Genomic DNA, 19,957 nt, shown 5'->3' with positions numbered 1-19,957 from the left:
TTCACGGCCTTTGAGAGGAGATTGGAGCCACCAGCAGAGACTGTACGGGGGATTTGGCAGGAGTTGATCCACACCCTGCGAGGACAGTACGACCGCATCCGGGGAGACTCGGATGAGGCGATCTTGCGGCGCCAGGCCTTTCACACCACTTGGCGTTGTGGCCCCTTCTACACCTTACACACGGGATCCCCCCGTTGGCACTACAGGCCACCTGTTTGGCTCTTCCCCCCCCCCTATTGTATGATTTAGCCTCTCAGTCCATTGTGCTGATGCTTGTATTTTGCAAGCACCTAGGGAGAGTCTCCCGGGCTGCCATGCTGTATTCCCTGCTCTTTTTCTCTTATGAGCAGGAGAGATTTTTTGTCGCCCTACGGGCGTTTTTTATATAACTAATGAAAGGATCTTTTCTCGGAAAAAAAAAAAAGAGTCTCCGGGTCGGATTTTGGCGTTGGAAAAGAAACATATGAACTTATCAGTTTCTGCCTTTCCATCTTTATCTGCTTTCATCTTGAAGATGAAAGATCTCCGAGACGAGCTTGCTGTTTGTGGCAAGGACATCTCTACAGAGGAATTGGCTATTCGGCTTCTCTCCAAGCTTCCAGAGAGGTTTGATGCATACTTTCAGTCTCTTGTTTCTTCTCCTCATCCTGTTCCAGTTACTTGGGAGGAAGTTCTCCCCTCTGTTATGCAGATTGAGTCTCCCTTTGAGGAGCGGACTAGCACCTCTGGTGGCCCTGATGGAGATTTGGAAGCACAAGATAAAGGGAAGAATCAACAATAGAAAGGGAAAGGGGGTTCTGAGAAGAACTCCAAGGATTCCGACAAGGATAAAGACAACAGGGAATCTTCTAAGAACAAGGACATTGAATGCCATTATTGTGGCAAGAAGGGTCACAAATCACACCAATGTCACAAGAAGAAGCGTGATGAAGCAGCAAAGAACTCTTCCTCTAAAGCGGTGTCTCAACCCAAGAAGGATAATGGCATTCTTCTATTAGCAGGTACTCGTCGTATACTTGCTCTTGTGACTTCTCAGTCACGGTCTTGCATTGTGGATAGCGGTGCTACTGCTCACATGACAGCCCATCGAGATTGGTTCGAGGACTTCACTGCCAGGTCAGGCGAGATCACTCTGGGTGATTCTTCTTCCGTGCTAGTGCATGGACATGGCGCCATCCCCATCTTCCGCTCTTCCGAGGACAAGAGGTACTTCTATGACGTTCTGTATATTCCAAATTTAGCTTTTTAACCTTTTGTCAGTGAGTGCTCTTACAGCTCAGGGTGCGGAGGTGATCTTCTCTCGTTATGAGATTATCATTCGTGATAAGGCGACTGGTAGCATCTTGGCTCAGGGAGTCCAACATAGTGGTTTGTACAAGTTGACCGCTCTGCCTTCTTCTGGTGCTTCTTCTGCTCTTTGCATGCTCGCCTTGGCCATTTGAGCTATCAGCTTCTACAGCGAGCTTTGAAAGGATGGGTTGGTTGAGGGTTTACCGACCATCAAGGCTCCATCTTCTCCTTGTTCCTCTTGTTTACAGGGGAAGCAACACCGAGCCGCCTTTCCGAAGAAGGAGGCGACACACAGATCTTTGACATCACTTGATCTCATTCATGCAGACTTATGTGGTCCTATGAGTACCGCGTCTTTGAGTAAGGCTTTGTACATGCTCGTGATGGTGGATGATTTTTCTAGATATACTTGGGTTTTTTTTCTGAAGACCAAGGATGATGCTTTTTAGCACTTCTATGATTGGAGAGCTGAGGTGGAAAAAGAGACCGGTCGCTCGGTCAAGGCTCTCAGGACCGACGGAGAGGGTGAGTTTATATCCAAAGAGTTTCAGCATTATTGCAAGACCCTTGGCACTCGGAGACAGCTTACTACAGCATATACTCCATCACAGAATGGAGTTGCAGAGAGGAAGAATAGGACCATTATGGAGATGGCCCATGCTATGCTTGAGCATTCTTCATTACCTCGACGTTTCTGGGCTGAGGCGGCTTCCACTGTTGTCTACATTCAGAACAAGTCTCCTACTGCTGCTCTTCCAAATAAAACTCCATATGAGGCTTTCAATGGGTAGAAGCCCTTCGTTGTTCATTTTCGGATATTTGGGTGTGCGGCGTATGTTCATGTGCCTAAGGAGCATCGCTCCAAGTTGGACTCAAAGTCTCAGCGCGCATGACTTTTCTCGGATACAGCACTGTGTCCAAGGCATATCGTCTTTATGATCCTCAGGCGGGCAAAGTTGCTGTGAGCTGTTATGTGGTGTTCGACGAGACTCCTACATCTTCAGAGGGGGGTGGTGAGCTTCTTCTTCCTCCACCTCCGTCTCCGCCCGCTGCTTCTCTTACACCTCCAGCAGTGGACTCTCAGTCAGATGATGATGACTCTGCTCCTCCTCTAGTGAGTTCGAGCAGATCTGTGCCTGGATGGTACTATCAGACAATTCGTGATTCTAGGGTACGTGAGCTTCCTTCTGCTCCTCCGCCTAGTTCTCTCCGGGGATCTTCCTGAGTTACAGGGAAACAAATTCATGAGGGCAACATGTTTGTAAGCTATGCTCTTATGTCTCTATCATTAATGGTTCTACTGATCCCACTTCTGTGGACAAGGCTCTTTCACATGAACCTTGGCGTCGTGCTATGCAGGCAGAGCTGGATGCTATCGAGCGGAATGGCACTTGGATTTTGGTGCCTCGCCACTGCAGCGTAAGGTGATTGGTGTGCGTTGGATCTCCAAATCGAAGTTCCGAGCTGATGGCAGCTTGGACAAGCACAAGGCGAGGTTGGTTGCTTCTCTTACACCTCCAGCAGTGGACTCTCAGTCAGATGATGATGACTCTGCTCCTCCTCTAGCGAGTTCGAGCAGATCTGTGCCTGGATGGTACTATCAGACAGTTCGTGATTCTAGGTTACGTGAGCTTCCTTCTGCTCCTCCGCCTAGTTCTCTCCGGGGATCTTCCTGAGTTACAGGGAAACAAATTCATGAGGGCAACATGTTTGTAAGCTATGCTCTTATGTCTCTATCATTAATGGTTCTACTGATCCCACTTCTGTGGACAAGGCTCTTTCACATGAACCTTGGCGTCGTGCTATGCAGGCAGAGCTGGATGCTATCGAGCGGAATGGCACTTGGATTTTGGTGCCTCGCCATTGCAGCGTAAGGTGATTGGTGTGCGTTGGATCTCCAAATCGAAGTTCGAAGCTGATGGCAGCTTGGACAAGCACAAGGCGAGGTTGGTTGCCAAGAAGGCTCAGCGCCGTGGAGTCGACTTCGATGAGACCTTCGCTCCAATGGCCCGGATGACTACCATTTGCACCGTTCTTGCTCTTGCAGGTCATCATAGATGGCCCGTTTTCCAGATGGACGTCAAGTCGGCTTTCCTGAATGGAGAGCTTACACAGGAGGTTTATGTTGATCAGCGGCCAGGATTTGTTGTTCCAAACAAATAGGATCAGGTGTACCGGCTAAAGAAGGCTTTATATGGTCTGAAGCAGGCTCCGCGGGCTTAGTACCAGCGGATTGATGAGTTCTTTCAGAAGCTATGCCTACGCTGTTCTCATGCAGATTCGAACCTTTATATCCTCCTTGAGAGGGGGTTGATTGTTAGCATTGTGGTCTATGTTGATGACCTCATCTTTACAGGTTCTTATTCTGTGAGGATGCGTTCAGTCATGGATGCTTTGGAGACAGAGTTTGAGATGACGGATCTTGGCCTTCTGCGTTATTTTCTTGGCTTTGAGATTTGGCAGACCTCGAAGGGCATTTTCTTCTCTCAGCAAAAGTACACACGGGAGATTCTTGATAGATTTCAGATGACTGGATGCAGACCAGTATCTTCTCCTATGGATGGATACTAGTGAGAAGCTTTCTCTACTTGATGCTTCTCCAGGGATTGATCAGGGACAGTATCGGGTTCTCGTCGGCTGTTTGGTTTGGTTGACCTACTCCCAATTGGACATGTTTCGCAGTCAGTTTATTGAGCTCTTTCTCATCCAAACCCCATCAGCAACATTGGCGGTGTGCTCTCAGAGTTCTTCGGTACTTACGTGGCACTCTGGACTTTGGCATCTTCTATGGCCAAGGATGCACTCTTGTTGGATGGATTGATTCATATTGGGCTAGAGATCCAAATACTCGGTGTTCGACCACTGGTTGTGTTTTTGAAAGAGTGTGCACAAGCGGAAGCAAATAAACATGAGAGAGAGAAAGATTGCAAACAAGAACAAGACCTTTATTAGCTTGAGGTTACAGAGTATAAGAGCCAGCAAATAGGGCACTATTAGATGATACAATGAATAAAAGAGAGCAACTCTTATATACTTGTGTATGAACCAGGTTGGCTGTAGAAACAGGCCGATAGGACCTCCACGACAACATATTGAAGATGCATTATTTTAACACCCCCTCTGCATCTTGAAGTGTGCAAAAAGTCAGAAGAAAACTGATGACGAAGGTGCGACCATGAACACCTCAGCATGGCCAGTACTGAGTACAGCTCGGAAAATGCACATGTCAACTTGTTTTCTTCAGAAAACATAATGCCACTATAAAGAGCAAAAGAAAATCTGCTTGTCTCCAAACTCTAGGGAGAACTGTGAACACATCACATCTAATAACCTCGAACAAATGAACATGGAACACATCCTGTCCATAGTCTCTGCTAACCAATAGTTCTGGAACTCATCCGAACCATGAAGGAAACTTGGTTGATCCTGGAACTCATCCGGACCATCAAGTGAACTTGTCTGTCTTTATACTTGGAACTCCGACACACGGGTCCCATGCTCCAGATTTAATATAAGAGAGCTTTTGAAAGCCCCCTCTCCCGCCCACAAGCCGTTTCTGGAAGACAGCACGCGGGGGGATGCCATTAGGATCAGAGCAGGACACCAGTCATGTTCTCTCCAGTCTGTAAGGCCTTGGGAGAGTTGGGGTTATCACTAGACGAGTCTGTGTCAGTGTCCTGTGACTTGTTTTGTCTCTTCTTTGAAGACTTGCCCTTGTCCTTGGCTTTGCCTTTGTCCTTTGACTGACAATCCTTTGACAGGTGGCCTTTCTTCCCACACTTGTAACACCGACTCCAAACTTTCTTCTACACCGTCACGCGAGTGCCTGATCAGGTCCAATAGACGATGAAACTTTCAACTTCCCCTGTGAAACTAGGATGGATGCCTCTGCCAAGAGGAGAGTACACAGATCATCAAACTCGAGGGAACGTGTTGTGATCTGAACCCACAAAGCTCGGGAAACCATGTCATAATCTGCACAGGAAGCCTGATGAGGAGGAGACCAGCTAACTGAGAAGAGGTCAAGGCAGTACCCATTTCCAATAATTGGTCATGGATTACCTTAACCTTCATTACAAACGACTGCATGGAAGTCCCTGCTGTAAACTCTAGAGAAAAGAGCTGATCCAATAGGTTGACAGACCGCATTGTAGAGTCCTGTGCATATAGATCTGTCAGCTTTCTCCAAACAGAAGTAGCACAATCCAATGTTTGCACGGCGGGGGAGACCTCTGGTGAGATAGCTCGTACAAGTGCAAAGTGAGCTTTTGAGTCTTGATTCTCCCAAGCTGAAAGTTCTACGAGAAAGGCATCCTCCTGGTCCTGAGTCCACTTCTAGAGCTGGTAGGGCGTTTGGGCTTTCGTTCGTGGCCCTGAACAATCTCCCAGAGTCCCTTGCGTGTGAACCAGACATTCATCAGTACCTTCCAGTGATCATAGTTTGAACCACTGAGCTTGTCCTCCTTGTTCGTCAAGGGGGGACCCATGTCTGCCTCAAAGAAGCTATGTCTCAAACAACCTCTATAGTTAAGCAATCCACGTGCTCTCTCAAGCACCTTTCCATAGGATCCAACTAGGGACTAGTAGCCCCCTCTGAAGATGCAGGCTGGACAGCAGCAAAAGAAACCCAAAACACACCACCGAGAACCTCCTACCGGAAGGGGGAGGGGATCTCGGAGGGAGAAGAGCTGATGTGCCACTTGTCTGGCAAAAATATCCTTCAAGAACCTTCCAAAAAATTGATGCCCTTATTGAATTTGCAGCTAGAACTCCTCCACTTGCCTTTGTACAAGAAAATGCAGCTTGGGGGCTGGCCGACAGCAGTAGGAGGGCTTGTAGATCAAAAAACGCAGCTAATGAAGAAAATGCAGCCACTGTTGAAGTATATCTACAGCCTGGAGAATCTAGGGAAGCAAAAAACGCAAGGCATAGTTGAAGAAGGAGAGAGGCTGAGAGCAGATTTTGTGCAACAGCCTGAGCCTAAGCGTATGATACCATGAAAGAGTGTGCACAAGCGGAAGCAAATAAACATGAGTGAGAGAAAGATTGCAACCAAGAACAAGACCTTTATTAGCTTGAGGTTACAGAGTACAAGAGCCAGCAAATAGGGCACTATTGGATGATACAATGAATAAAAGAGAGCAACTCTCATATACTTGTGTATGAACCAGGTCGGCTGTAGAAACAGGCCGACAGGACCTCCACGACAGCATATTGAAGATGCATTATTTTAACAGGTTTCACACTTGGGTCTGGAGCTAATTTCATGGAGCAGTAAAGAGCATTAACATGACTCTTACAACCACCATGAAGACTCAAGAAGATCCAAAAGTCTGGCCTAAGATTGTGGCAAGAGAAGTTGCGATCCTCCTCCTCGCCATAAGCTGAGGGAAGGAAGCTTGAAGATTCTCGCCATAAGAAGCAACCTAAAGAGCTCAAGACTAACAAGCACATCAAGTTCGAGAAATTTCATGGTAGCTTGACCCAAATAAAGCTCTTTTGGCTGACCACCAACTGAAGACCTCCATCAAATATCACACAGATTCAACATAACAAAGACAGGGGAGCTACCCTAATGTTTTCACGTGGAAACAGGACATGGGTTTCATGCTGGGCCAAACCAGATGTTTAATGGGGAAACAGGTCACCCGATGTTTGCTGAAACAGGTCTTTGTTTCATGTGGAAACATGTTTTTGGGTTTCTCTAGGAGATAGGTCACGTGCAGGCAGAGGGTACAGGAATGGACACATGTTTGGGACAGCCTTGCTGCTGATTGGACAGGGGTTTGGGAATCCATGACTCAGATGGATAGTACCCTTGGAAGGCAGAGAGGGTTGGTACAAGTGTGTCGACTTTATGGTATGCTCTGCTGTGATGCGAGTTCTCTTTTGGGAAACAGTTTGGAGTCATCGTTGTGATGTAGGAGCAATGGATCTATCAGGGTGTGATACTATTCATAGGGTGAGAGGCTATGGATGGTTGTGGCAGCCCTGATCCTGGGAGAAAGATTCTGTATGCAGACTCAATGTGTGGGAGTCTTTTGATGTGAACAATGGCTGGACTTGTTTGTGGATGCTGAGTGGATATGAAGCCATGATGCAAGGTCTTTGCAAGCTTCAAGAGTTCTACTGTGACGGCTCAGTTTCCAGCCTTATTGTAATCAAAGCTCTCTTATAATCAATTAAAGAAATACCGCAAGGGGCGCCACTGCGTTTTGGGGCCAATCGGTGTCCGTGTACTATTTGCAGGAGCAGTCTAGCTCCCCCTGCTTGTTTTCCTTTTCTTGGTCCTCGAAGGTGTTGAAGTTTTTGTGTGCAAGTTTGTTTTTGCACCGCCCTTTGGTTTTGTCTGAAGACCGAGGCCGGTTCACAAGGTTCCGTTGGCAGGACAGCATCGACTTTCTCAAGTAGGCAAGTCCGTGGTTGCTCTAGTCGGGACAATCGCCAACTTTCCTAAGGGGGCGAGCTCGTGGTTGTCTCATGAGAGTCACATCAAAAGCTTAAACATGTGGAAAGTGAAAAGGAAGTGCAGGAGGCAGTGCAGGATTGTGTCTTTGCCTATATGAGGTGAAGAGCAAAAGCTGAGGATGAAGCTCAGGAGAAAAGACACCAAGGACAAGAAGTAGTCGATTAGGAGCAAGAAGCAATCGAAGTGTTATGGTGCAAAAGATGGGTTGAAGGCTATGGCTTTCGACACTTTGTCACCGGTGGTATCTTCACGGAGGCTTTATGGGTTCGGAAGGCAGCTTCTTTCTATGTTTAGCAGTGGTGATCTACTATGCTTCATTGGGGACTTGTGCTTACCACTTGGGTGGAGTGCAAGCAAGTTTTGGGTGCCTGAGGATGTATCAGATGAGGCTCAGACGAAGTGGAGGAACTTGATGAGGTTCTTATTCCCGAGCAGATACTGGCACACAAGGAAAGAAAGGTACAAGGTAAAGTTTCCCGTCGCTATCCTGTGAAGTTCAAGAACTATTCACCAATGGATGCGAAGTGGATGGAGGAGGGTGACTTAGCAAATTGAAAAAATCACCTAAGGTATTGTAGCTTTATCTTGATGCCTTTGAGTTGGAGCCGACTCTTGCTATGGCTCATTCAGGTTCAGCAGAGCTGGGGTCTGGAGCATTGCCTGATGCTCAAGAGGGGGGTAGCATCTCCGCTCCCTTGTTACAGATAGGCTCAGTTGTCATCTAGGAGTCGCTTGGTGACATCTTTATATTCACCCGAAGGTACTGGAGGCTGACAGTACATCTACTTATGGGACTTCTTTGATATTGTGTACTAGTCACATGAGATGGTACAATTGGGTATGGTTCACAGTCGGCCGCACCTGAACTATAACTGCAACTATGGAAAACTCTGTCTACACTTATGGTTAACAGAGATGGTTTTTGCCTTTGGAACTAAGGTATGACTGAGGAAGATTGGGACATTGATCTTTGTCATATGGTTCTCGCTGTTCTTGACCACAAGATCGGTCAATTGGATATTGAGATGATGCTATTTGTGGAGTTGGTCTCCTTTGGAATGGCATGGTTTGATTGAGCTCCTCAAAGTCTGCAGCAACCTGAGCTAACACTTGGAGACTCTATGGAGGGCGTAAGTCTTGCAAGCAGTCCTAGAGTTGGTTTGGTTCATGGATATATGGATTGAACTCTATTTGTGCATGTATGCATACACTTTTTGAGGTATTATTGTATTCTGGTGCCATTGGATCTTGGTACCCTTGAGAATACATTGGGTGATACTTTGGATTGTGTGGTGTGATGCATGTATGTTGGTATGATACATTGAGTACTTTATTATGTTCATGGATGCACCACTGGGTGCGACTCCTGCGGGATGGCGATGAGACATATGTGGGAAGTACTTAGTGGATGTATTGTTTGGATGCATTGAGTGCTTTCATATGCTCATGTTATACCATCAGTCGTGGGTCCTGCGGGATGTCCATGGACGTAAGGCTTGCGAGCAACCCTTAGACTGTTACTTCAGAGTAGGTAGAACATTTTGAGGAGCATATCGCTTGCGAATGCATATGTGTGTTATATGTAGAATGATGCATGGTTTTGTTTTTGGCTAACACAGGTTACGTGTTTCCACTTGGTTTTAGACTTTTGCTGCAGGTTCTGAAAGAACAAGCAAGAGTTATTTGTCACTTTCACGTGACGGTGTGGCCATATTGTGTAGGATGGTTGTTTTATCACCCAGATGCACTTGAGGGCCATTGCTTTTATCATATGGGACGTCTTTGCTCATAAGATGCCTTACTGTGCCATTGAGTGCAATCGAGGACGCTTGCTATTTTTCAAGAGGGGGGTGTGTCACGACCTTGTGTTTTTCTCTGGACAGTATGCAAGTGTGCACGGGGACATGGTGGACAGTGTGAATGGTGGACAGTGTGAATGGCATCAATTTGGAGTTAAAAAGGAAACCCATGTGTGGACAACCCCATGTGGGGGGAGGGAACAAAAGATCTTAAAAGCCTTAAAAACATTATAATACCCTTTATGAAATAATTCGTGGCCCATATGCTATTATTGGGGGCCACAGTTGTTACTGCCACCCTTTGTTTTTGTCCCGGGGAAAAAGATCCTTCTATTAGCCACAGGGAAAAACAACCAAAATGGCTGCGTACAAATCTGTCCCCAAAGGGGAAATGTCAGTCAAGATGAACAAAGGGGAGGATGCACTTCTCCTCCAGCTCGCTAAGTCATACAATGGGGGGAGGGGGAAATAACCACATAGGTGGTCTGTAATGCTAAGTGGGCTCGCCGCCACTATTTGTAAGAAAGGGACCGTGCTGCCAGATCTTGAGGAGGCCTCCCAATGCTTCCTCACAGTCTTAGCCGCCCTGAAGCTACGCCCGCTGACTCCACTAGCGGGGTGAGGGTGCCTTCAATGGCTTCACTGCATCGAGCTCTCCATATATGCCTTAAGGCTATACTTATGCACATCTCCCATCTCTGGCAAGAACCTAGGTTCCGACGACTAGTAGGCGGAGCTGGAAGTTGGAACTAGCACAATAGAAATATGAAGGTGAGATACCTAAAGAGCAAGTCCCCCACCTTCCTCCTCGTATGGCATGATGAGGAGGAAGGTGGCCCAAGCAACAGTGCCCCACGTAACAATACCGGTGGGAGCCCGATCCATAGTGAAAATGCGTAGGATCCTATGCCAGACCTGTTGGAATCCCAAAGACAGTGACATTGTGACTCCTGTGGATGGCCACACCTCTGACATAATGCTGGTCTGCCCCCAATGGCCAATCAAGTACTAACTGCCAATGTGTTGCTGCTGTTGTGCTGGAATGCCCTCCAGCTTTGACATCTAGATCCTGAGGCCCAGAACTGCAAGTGTAAGCAAAGAAGGGGGTACCAATCGACTCCTCTCTGTCTCTAGATCCTGCCACGTCCACTCTCATGGGTCCCACTAGAGACTCGTAATAGAATGGCCCTCCCACATCCATAGCTACCATGGTCTCTCTCTGGTCACCTTGGTCGGTGGAGGGTCGATGTGCCACTCATGTGCGTGAAAACCAATCACCAGGGTATACCATGCCTCCCAGCCACTACGGAGCAGAAGGATCCGGTATCAAGGCCAGCCACTCCGGAGGGATGGAAGAGTTGATGTCGAGGCTAAGTTGGTCTTTGCCCTGGATCCCAATAAGGCCTCTCTCCTGAGTCTCTAGGGATAGCTGTCTCAATGCAAGTCAATCTCCAAGTGACCTAGCAGGGCCCGAACTCAAGGCTCCCCATGATACATGTGGGTGAACCCCGAGCATGTGACCAGTAGGCAGCAGACCAAGGATTCCAGATTAGAGGCTGCCGGAGCCACTCCTCAGAGGCATGATACATCGTCCCCTCCAAAAAGCCCCAGTCCACCCTGTCAAAGGCTTTCTCAAAGTCCAGAGAAGAACTATAAAATCATGTTGCCTCAACCTGGCCGAAGCGGCCGCCTCCCAAAAAGTGAAAATGTTGTCCAGAATGCTCCAATCTTGGACAAAACCCGTCTCTGTGCCATGAATCAAATCGAGGAAAGGCTCCAGTCACCAATTGATGGCTTTGTCTAAGATTTTGTACGCGGTGGTCCCTAGGAGGGTGATGGGCCACCACTGCCAAATCTTCAATTTGTCACCACCCTCCTTGAGAATCAAATGAATCAATCCCTCTATTAGCCTCTCCGGGATGGAGCCCGTGGTCATAATCTCATTGAAGGCAGCATTGAAGACACCTTCCATGAGATTCCAATGCCGAAGAAATAAGGAAACCGGAATCCCATCTTCTCCGGGGCATTTGCCCTACGGAGTGCCATTAGAGACTTGGCAAACCGAACTAGCCTGCTAGCTCCTCTCAAGGTCAGGTGCGGGCGGTTGGGCGGCAGGTATGCTTTGGCGAGGCGGATGGGGGCGGAAGAGGACGATCTAATGAAGCCGAGGGGAAGGGATGGAAGGAGCCGAAGGAGGGGAAGCCAGAGCAGAAGTTGGGGGAGGTAGACGGGGGGACGAGGGCTGAGGAGGGAGCTCCGCAGAAGAAGGGTTCACCTGTGAGGGAAGGGGGGGCTGAGGCTAAGAGGCTGGGCCTGCCAGGGACTCTGATGGGCCTGAGGGAACCTGGAAACCTAGTGGAGGATAACGGCGAGGCAACAATCTCAAGGGGGGCCGCGTGGGGGGGGGGGGGGTATGTTGGCAATCGTTAATACGGGGTTCTTTGATAAGTGCTCGTAACGGTTCACTAAAAAAACTGTATCCTCCTCCTGCAGCCTGCCAGACTAGCGCGCACGACGCCCCTCTGCTCTCGAAGTCCGACGGTGGTTTCGCCTAGAACCGACGGCCTACCACTCTCCCGCACCGGGATCCCCAGGGTTCAAGACCTAGTGCGTTGAATCCTGGGGGACCGGGATTCCCTCCTCCCCCCTGATGAGGAGCTGAGCTGGGAATGGTGCGGGGGGCAGGGGGGTGCCCTCTCTTGGAATGACAACAGGGACAAGCTCTAGCAAGGTGTTCCATCTACCGACAAATGCAACATTTCCCGCGGAATAGGAGCCCCATGGAGGCATGGAAGCGATATGGCGTGTGGAACTGTCTCCGCAAAGGCTATGCAGACATGAAGAGAGGGAATCCCTACCATCAAAGCTAGAACCGAGGCGGAAGTTGGGGGTGGGATTCCATCGCTCTCTCAATAACACCACCTATCACCGGGAGGAGTGGAAGATATTCCTTCCTGAGGCTAGGAAAGCGGACTGTGACGAGAACGGAGAGAAGATCAGGACGACGGGAGCAGGCTGGCGCAGAACATGAGGGTAGGTGGAATGCAAGACTAGTGGACACCAAAGAAGAAGCAATGAGGCAGAAGAGGTGAGAAGAAGGAAGCTGAGGGGACACGAGGTGGTGTGGAGAGAAGCCGGAGAGGCACACAAAGGCAGGGGGCGCACATCGAAGGGGAGGCAAGGAAGGCGAAGGCGCGAGAATGCAGAAGAGGCAAGAAAAGGGGAGAGGGGAGGGGGGGGGGGAAGGGGGCGCAGCTAGCAGGGCTTGAGGTGGGGCGGACAGTAGAAGGGCGAAGGCACGCGACGAAGGGCTCAAAGGACGCAATAGGGGAGGAGAGGACAACACAGGAGGCAAGGCAGCGCGAAGGAGGGAGGGGGAGGCAAATTCAGATGTGCAAACAGGGCGCGCGCGGGGGGGGGGGGGGGGGGGGGGGGGGGAGAGCTCCAGCTACGGACCATTGACTATCCAAGCATACCAGGTTAATCCCCTTGTTCACGTTTCATTTTTAATGAGGCAGAGTATAGAGCAAATTCCGCTAAACTTATAGTTGCCATTATCAGAGCCTAGAGTAGCATGAGACCTTTCTTAAAACAGAGGCTTCCTAGATTAGAGCATGAGGCTGAAACAACCCATTATGTGGAATGACCTCATTAGAGATGAGGTATGGCGACCTTTGGGTGCGTTTGGATATATGCAGTGGCATGGCTGGGAGAGATCTGCATTGACAGTCATTGCTTGGAAAACTTTTAAAAGTCTCCCTATGGATCGGAGACTTGCATCTACCCAGGGAGTCTTAGACGAATCAATCCAATTGATGCAGCTATACCTCATGAGTGGACTACTGGCAGAGGATGATTGGACAAACGGAAAGTCTTGGATCACGCAACAATTGGTCAACCGTAAGTTTCTTTGCAGGTCTTTGTGCTGACAAGAAGCAACTCTTGAGAACCCAGTGGTGGCTCTAGTTTCTCTCTACCTTGCTTGATGGAAGGTGCTTGTGGCTTTCACCCAAATTGAACAATGTTCGATTTGGATCCTCTCCTAAAACAAGAAGCAACTCTTGCAACCTCTGGTCCACCCTTTGTCTCGTTTGATGGAATATGCTTCTAGTTTTGACCCAAAGCGAATAATGTTTGATCTGGGTCCTCTTGACATAAGAAGCAGCTCTTGAGGGATGGTTCATTCATCTCACCTAAGGTGAAAAGCTCTAGTGGCCCTCTATCTTGCTTGATGGAAGGTGCTTTTTGACTTTCACCCAAGTCAAACAATGTTCGATTTCGGACCTCTTCTTAGATGAGAAGAAGCTCCTAATAAGGGATGGTTGTGGTTCATCCTACCCGATGGTGGTAAGCTCTATTGGCCCTCAGTCTTTCTCGATGGAAGGTGCTTCTCGCTTTCATCCAAATCAAATAATGTTCGTTTTGGGTCCTCTCAAAAAGCGTCTCCTAAGTTGTGGTAGGTTTCTCCCCATGGTGAGGACGGCATGTGAGCCGAAGCATCACAGTGTTCGGAATCTTGGGTACATTGGATGAGCGCTTTGCTAGGATATTTTCCTTTTATAAAAGGGGACTTTATGTGGACACCATGCAACTCAGGACAGCTGCAATGCAAGTGGGAGAGAATATGACACACCTCACCTATGGTACATGTGGAGACCTGTAGGTAGTGGAGCAGCAGCATGTAGGGCAGTCAGGCACCAGGTGCAACCACCTGAAAAGGTGTAGGTGACAGGTGGCAATCGGTCCTAGGCAGTCCTCCTCATAACAGACCGACACTGTTTTTACACGCTGACCAGCACCTGGCGGTGCTATATATACGTGTGGAAATTCAGTCATTCCCATATGCATTTTCTCAACGTTAAAGCCTTGTTGAGCGATTCTTTGCAATGCAGGCTGGGCAAGGGGAAACTTAAGTAGAGCGTTGGGCTGCAAATTCATTCACAAGAGTCATCTCTTGTACTTGAAATTCAGTTGTAACACCTTTTTCTTGTACATAATATAGATCATAGTTTAGGGCTATTGTGTGCTGTGTGTTTGAATTCCGTTGCTCTCTTCTCTCTCTATTCTCAAAACCCTAGCACATGGGCACACAATTGCAGTCATGGTGGGACGAACACGACAATGTCAATTACTCACCAACTAGACACTTATAAAAAAGAGTAAAGACCATGGTTAAGGTACACATATCTGGCGCATGTGTACCTTGAGCCTAGGCTCCTCCAGTAGTATGTCGTACAAAAACGAGTTTTGATCATGTCAGTTACAAGTATTCTTGTTGTCATATCTGTGGCCGTTTTGAATGTGAACAAGCACCAAGTTTTGTTCACAGTGGCAAAGCATAAAATAAAAAGAAAGAGTTCTGCTCACACCAGACGCTCTTTAAAGAAGTCACTTTCAACTTCCCAGAAAAAAAACTTACGGCAACCCCGATTGCAAGATTCTTAAGGAAAAAAAATTATATTTCTTTTATTTCGGCCTGCCAAAGAAGAAATAGGTAAAAGGAGAGATGGGTTGTTGCACAAAGGACCATAGCATAAGACTCCTTTTCAGGTACAAAAACTTATACGTTCATCAATTTATTTGATCCGTTTCAGAAGCAAATAAAATTTGTATAAAATCTTATTTGTTTCATAAAATAAAATTTGTAGTTTGACAAGTAAAAAGGGTTTCCCTAATTCCAACTAACAAGTTTCTCCGATGCTAAAGGCGTAAAAAATTTATACGTTCATCAATTTATTTGATCCTTTTCGGAAGCAAATAAAATTTGTATAGATCAAGCTTAGATTTCATACACACGCAGGTTGATAAGTAAAAATGGTTTCCCTAATTCCAACTAACAAGTTTCTCTGATGTTAAAGGGAAAAAAGTTCACATTAATATAAAGACTAGTATTGGACCCGCGCGTTGCTGCGCAAGGTATAGTTCGAGAAAAAATAGACTCGGTTTCTCCAAGATTTAGGTCATGTTTTAAGTAAACACAATAGATTATTTCAAGTGACTTCATATATACATATCTCAAAATAAGATCCATGTCTCATAGATTTATAGCGAAAACAAAAATATTATAGTAATGTAGCATATGAAGATGCAAAAAAGGACCAATATTACGTATTCTCAAAATGCACCACAAAATACGTATTCTCAGTCAGTAATGTCAGAATCAACAAATTGAATTCTTCTCTTGTGAGAAGGATCATTCATTTGTCTCCTCATAATACGCTCTCTATTGTAAAACGGTGATCCATCCCGCATATGCTCTACTATCGATGAATGCAAAGGACTTATACAAACGACACAACGATAAATCAAATCTCAAAAGGATCGGAACATAACGACACATCCATAAATAAAATCTCAAAAAAATCTTATAATAGAAAAACATAATCAAAATTACCTCGTACAATAGAACATCGAGTGGATGGTACATGAGGAGCTCTAGTATAAAACCCATAACGAATACCAATGGTCATGATGGATGTAAGAAACAACCAGTCATCGGGTACTGAATACCTCTCAATGATGAAAACGATGCCTTCGTCGACAACTCTTACCATAAACGTAGAGAAAGAAGCGAAGAATAGAGGAGTTGTAACTACATAGAGGAAGCGAATAAATAATAGGAAAATTTGGTGGCGTTAAAGCAACTTTTTTTCATTTTTAGATCGTGTTAACACGTGTTTAACGATTTGTATAAACTTTTTTTAAACCAGTGAAAAAAAAGGAGCCCAACCTGTTTTTATTGAACAAATGCATAGATTAAGCGGTTTTATAACTAAAACTTCATTATTTTTCTTAGGCAAAACTATAATCAGTTTTTCTCAATTTCAAAAGTGAAAATTACACTAAAGGACGGCTTTTTCCTGACACTAATCTGTATTGTGAAGTGCGAACATGACATCAACAACTCATGCATGTAAGACATCCACTTTGGTAGGATTAAGAGGGATGCTATCATTTCTTTTGGTTCCATCATTTGGTTGACACAGGATTTGGAGTGATATTATTCACACCATCATGGCTACCTGGGCCAGAATCCAGGGATCATCGAGGGCTGCGGAGAGGAAGCGTGGCCAGTTTATGAGAGAGTGGGACATTGGTATCTTTTTCACGTCCTCTCACTCGGGACCCTATTGGCAGCACAGGGCTCCTGATTGGTTGAGATCTCCACCTTTCTTGGTGTGAAATCTCCATTTTGTAAAATTTTTTCATACTTAATAGAAGTCTCCTTTCTGAAAAAAAAATCCCAAATAAAATTGGAGTTTGTCTTGAAGAAAATCCAAGTTTTACCATTTTTAGATATAAAACCAACAAATCTCATCATTTTGAGCCATTAAGGAGTCAAACCAGCAAACAAGTAAATAAAGAAAATCACCATTAGAGCCATTAAGGAGTCAGATAACCTTAAATTTGGTCAAAAAATGACCTTATTGATGTTTAAAGGTTTATAGAGCAAATAAAGAAAACCATCATTAGAGTCATTAAGGAGTCAAAATACATTTAAAATGACCTTATTAAGGACAAAGGTATATAGAGTACATAAAGAAAACCACAATTAGAGCCTAGGAATTAGGAAATGTCAATACATGAACTGTAAAAGTTGCCAATAGGAGAGGGTAATGTGGTGAAGTGAATGTGAATGTGAATGTGAAATGGAAGAATGTTTATAAACGTGAGTGATAATGTGGCAAGCAACCACAATTGTAAAGTTAGTTATGCAACGATGATAAGGCAATAACCAAAATTTAAACGTGAGTGATAATGTGGCAAGCAACCACAATTGTAAAGTCAGTTATGCAATGATGATAAGGCAATAACCAAAATTTAAACATGATGATGTGACAGTCAAATGTGAAGTCACTTAAACATTGATGTAAAGTCACTTAAACATGATGATGTGATAATCATAATGCAAAATCACTAAACATTGATGATGTGGGAATCAAAATATAATTTTTTTTTGTTGGGAAATCCCAACCAAGTTTATATTTTTTATTTCAAGTTAGTGGTGATTTAAAGGCTTGAGAAGTAGAGATAGAGGGTTTGGAGAAACGTACACAATCATCAAAATGAGAGAGTGAATCTCAATTCCTCGGTTGAATGTTGCTTTTTTGTAGGACTTTGTCGAATTATCTTGGAGTTAGACCTGCCCTTACGTTCTTCATCCCATGTGTTTGTAATTTATATAAATATATATATATATATATATATATATATATATATATATATATATACACATATACATACATACATACACATACATACACACACACACATATACATACATACATACATATACATACATATATGTATGTATATATATGTGTATGTGTGTGTGTTTGTGTGTATGTGTGTGTATATGTGTGTGTGTATATGTATGTATGTATGTGTGTGTGTATATATGTATATGTGTGTGTGTATATATATATATATATATATATATATATACATATTTATATTTATATAAATTAAAAACACACGGGATGAAGAATGTAAGGACAGTTCTAACTCCAAGATAATTCGACAAAGTCCTACAAAACAAGAAAAGCAACATTCAAACGAGGAATTGAGATTCACTCTCTCATTTTGATGATTGTGTACGTTCCTCCAAACCCCTCATCTCTACTTCTCAAGCCTTTAAATCACCTCTAACTTGAAATAAAAAATATAAACTTAGTTGGGATTTCTCAAAAAAAAAACATATTTTGATTCCCAGATCATCAATGTCTAGTGATTACCACATCATCAATGTTTAGTGATTTTGCATTATGATTACCACATCATCATGTTCAAGTGACTTTACATCAATGTTTAAGTGACTTCACATTTGATTACCACATCATCATGTTTTAATTTTGGTTATTACCTTATCATCATTGCATAACTGACTTTACAATTGTGGTTGCTTGCCACATTATCACTCATGTTTAAATTTTGGTTATTGCCTTATCATCGTTGCATAACTAACTTTACAATTGTGGTTGCTTGCCACATTATCACTCACGTTTATAAACATTCTTCCATTTTACATTCACATTCACTTCACCACATTACCCTCTCCTATTGGCAACTTTGACAGTTCATGTATTGACATTTCCTTATTCCTAGGCTCTAATTGTGGTTTCCTTTATGTACTCTATATACCTTTGTCCTTAATAAGGTCATTTTAAATGTATTTTGACCCCTTAATGGCTCTAATGATGGTTTCCTTTATTTGCTTTATAAACCTTTAAACATCAATAAGGTCATTTTTTGACCAAATTTAAGGTTATCTGACTCCTTAATGGCTCTAATGGTGGTTTTTTTTATTTACTGGTTTGTTGGTTTGACTCCTTAATGGCTCAAAATGATGAGATTTATTAGTTTTATATCTAAAAATGGTAAAACTTCGGTTTTCTTCAAGACAAACTCCAATTTCATTCCGGATTTTGAAATTACAGCTGATAAAAAATACATTAAATATCGGTTTTTTAGGAACACTGATCAAGATAGTGGATGTCTTGCATGCACGAGTTGTTGACGTCATGTTCGCACTTCACAATACAAATTAGTGTTAGGAAAAAGCCGTCCTTTAGTGTAATTTTCACGATTGAAATTGAGAAAAACCGGTTATAGTTTTGCCTAACCAAAATTTTGAAGTTTTAGTTATAAAACAGCTTAATCTATGCATTTGTTCAATAAAAATAGGTTGGGTCCCTTTTTTTTCACTGGTTTAAAAAAAAGTTTATACAAATCGTTAAACACGTGTTAACACGATCTAAAAATGAAAAAAAGTTGCTTTAACGCCACCTAATTTTTCTATTATTTATTCGCTTACTCTATGTAGTCACAACTCCTCTATTCTTCGCTTCTTTCTCTACGTTTATGATAAGAGTTGTCGACGAATTTATCGAGATGTACGGTATTGGTGTTCCAGATGAGGAGTGGGGTGTCTATTTGTTTTGGAGAGAGATGAACAGATGCTTTGCATCATTTGAGGGGTATTCAGTACCCGATGATTGGTTGTTTCTTACATCCATCATGACCATTGGTATTCGTTATGAGTTTTATACTAGAGCTCCTCATTTACCACCCACTCGATGTTCTATTGTATGAGGTAATTTTGATTATGTTTTTCTATTATAAGATTTTTTTGAGATTTTATTTATGGATGTGTCGTTATGTGCAGGTCCTTTTGAGATTTGATTTATCGTTGTGTCGTTTGTGTAAGTTCTTTGCATTCATCGATAGTAGAGCATGTGCGGGATGAATCACCGCTTTACAATAGAGAGCGTATTGTGAGGAGACAAATGAATGATCCTTCTCACAAGAGAAGAATTCAATTTGTTGATTCTGACATTACTGACTGAGAATAAGTATTTTGTGGTGCATTTTGAGAATATGTAATATTGGTCCTTTTTTG

At 44.4% G+C, this 19,957-nt stretch overlaps 1 protein-coding gene across 3 annotated transcripts in view; it reads right to left on the bottom strand.

The window, feature by feature from the left end:
- The window catches only part of LOC147633781 (uncharacterized), an 89,520-nt gene that overhangs the window by 30,906 nt on the left and 38,657 nt on the right, over positions 1-19,957 (bottom strand). The window contains exon 1 of one of the 3 annotated variants that reach the window (XM_086804814.1): positions 14,761-14,853. The exons of the other annotated variants lie outside the window; for them this stretch is intronic. The gene's annotated coding sequence lies outside the window, so the exon portion shown is untranslated. Of the gene's footprint in view, positions 1-14,760; positions 14,854-19,957 lie in introns of those variants that run through there. 3 annotated transcript variants of the gene reach the window in all.

This window comes from Cibotium barometz, chromosome 11, assembly GCF_041138505.1.
Source record: "Cibotium barometz isolate CiBa-2024 chromosome 11, ASM4113850v1, whole genome shotgun sequence".
Classification (NCBI taxonomy): domain Eukaryota; kingdom Viridiplantae; phylum Streptophyta; class Polypodiopsida; order Cyatheales; family Cibotiaceae; genus Cibotium; species Cibotium barometz.
The sequence above is the reverse complement of the archived record's forward strand: the minus strand, read 5'-3'. Positions and strand labels throughout refer to the sequence as shown.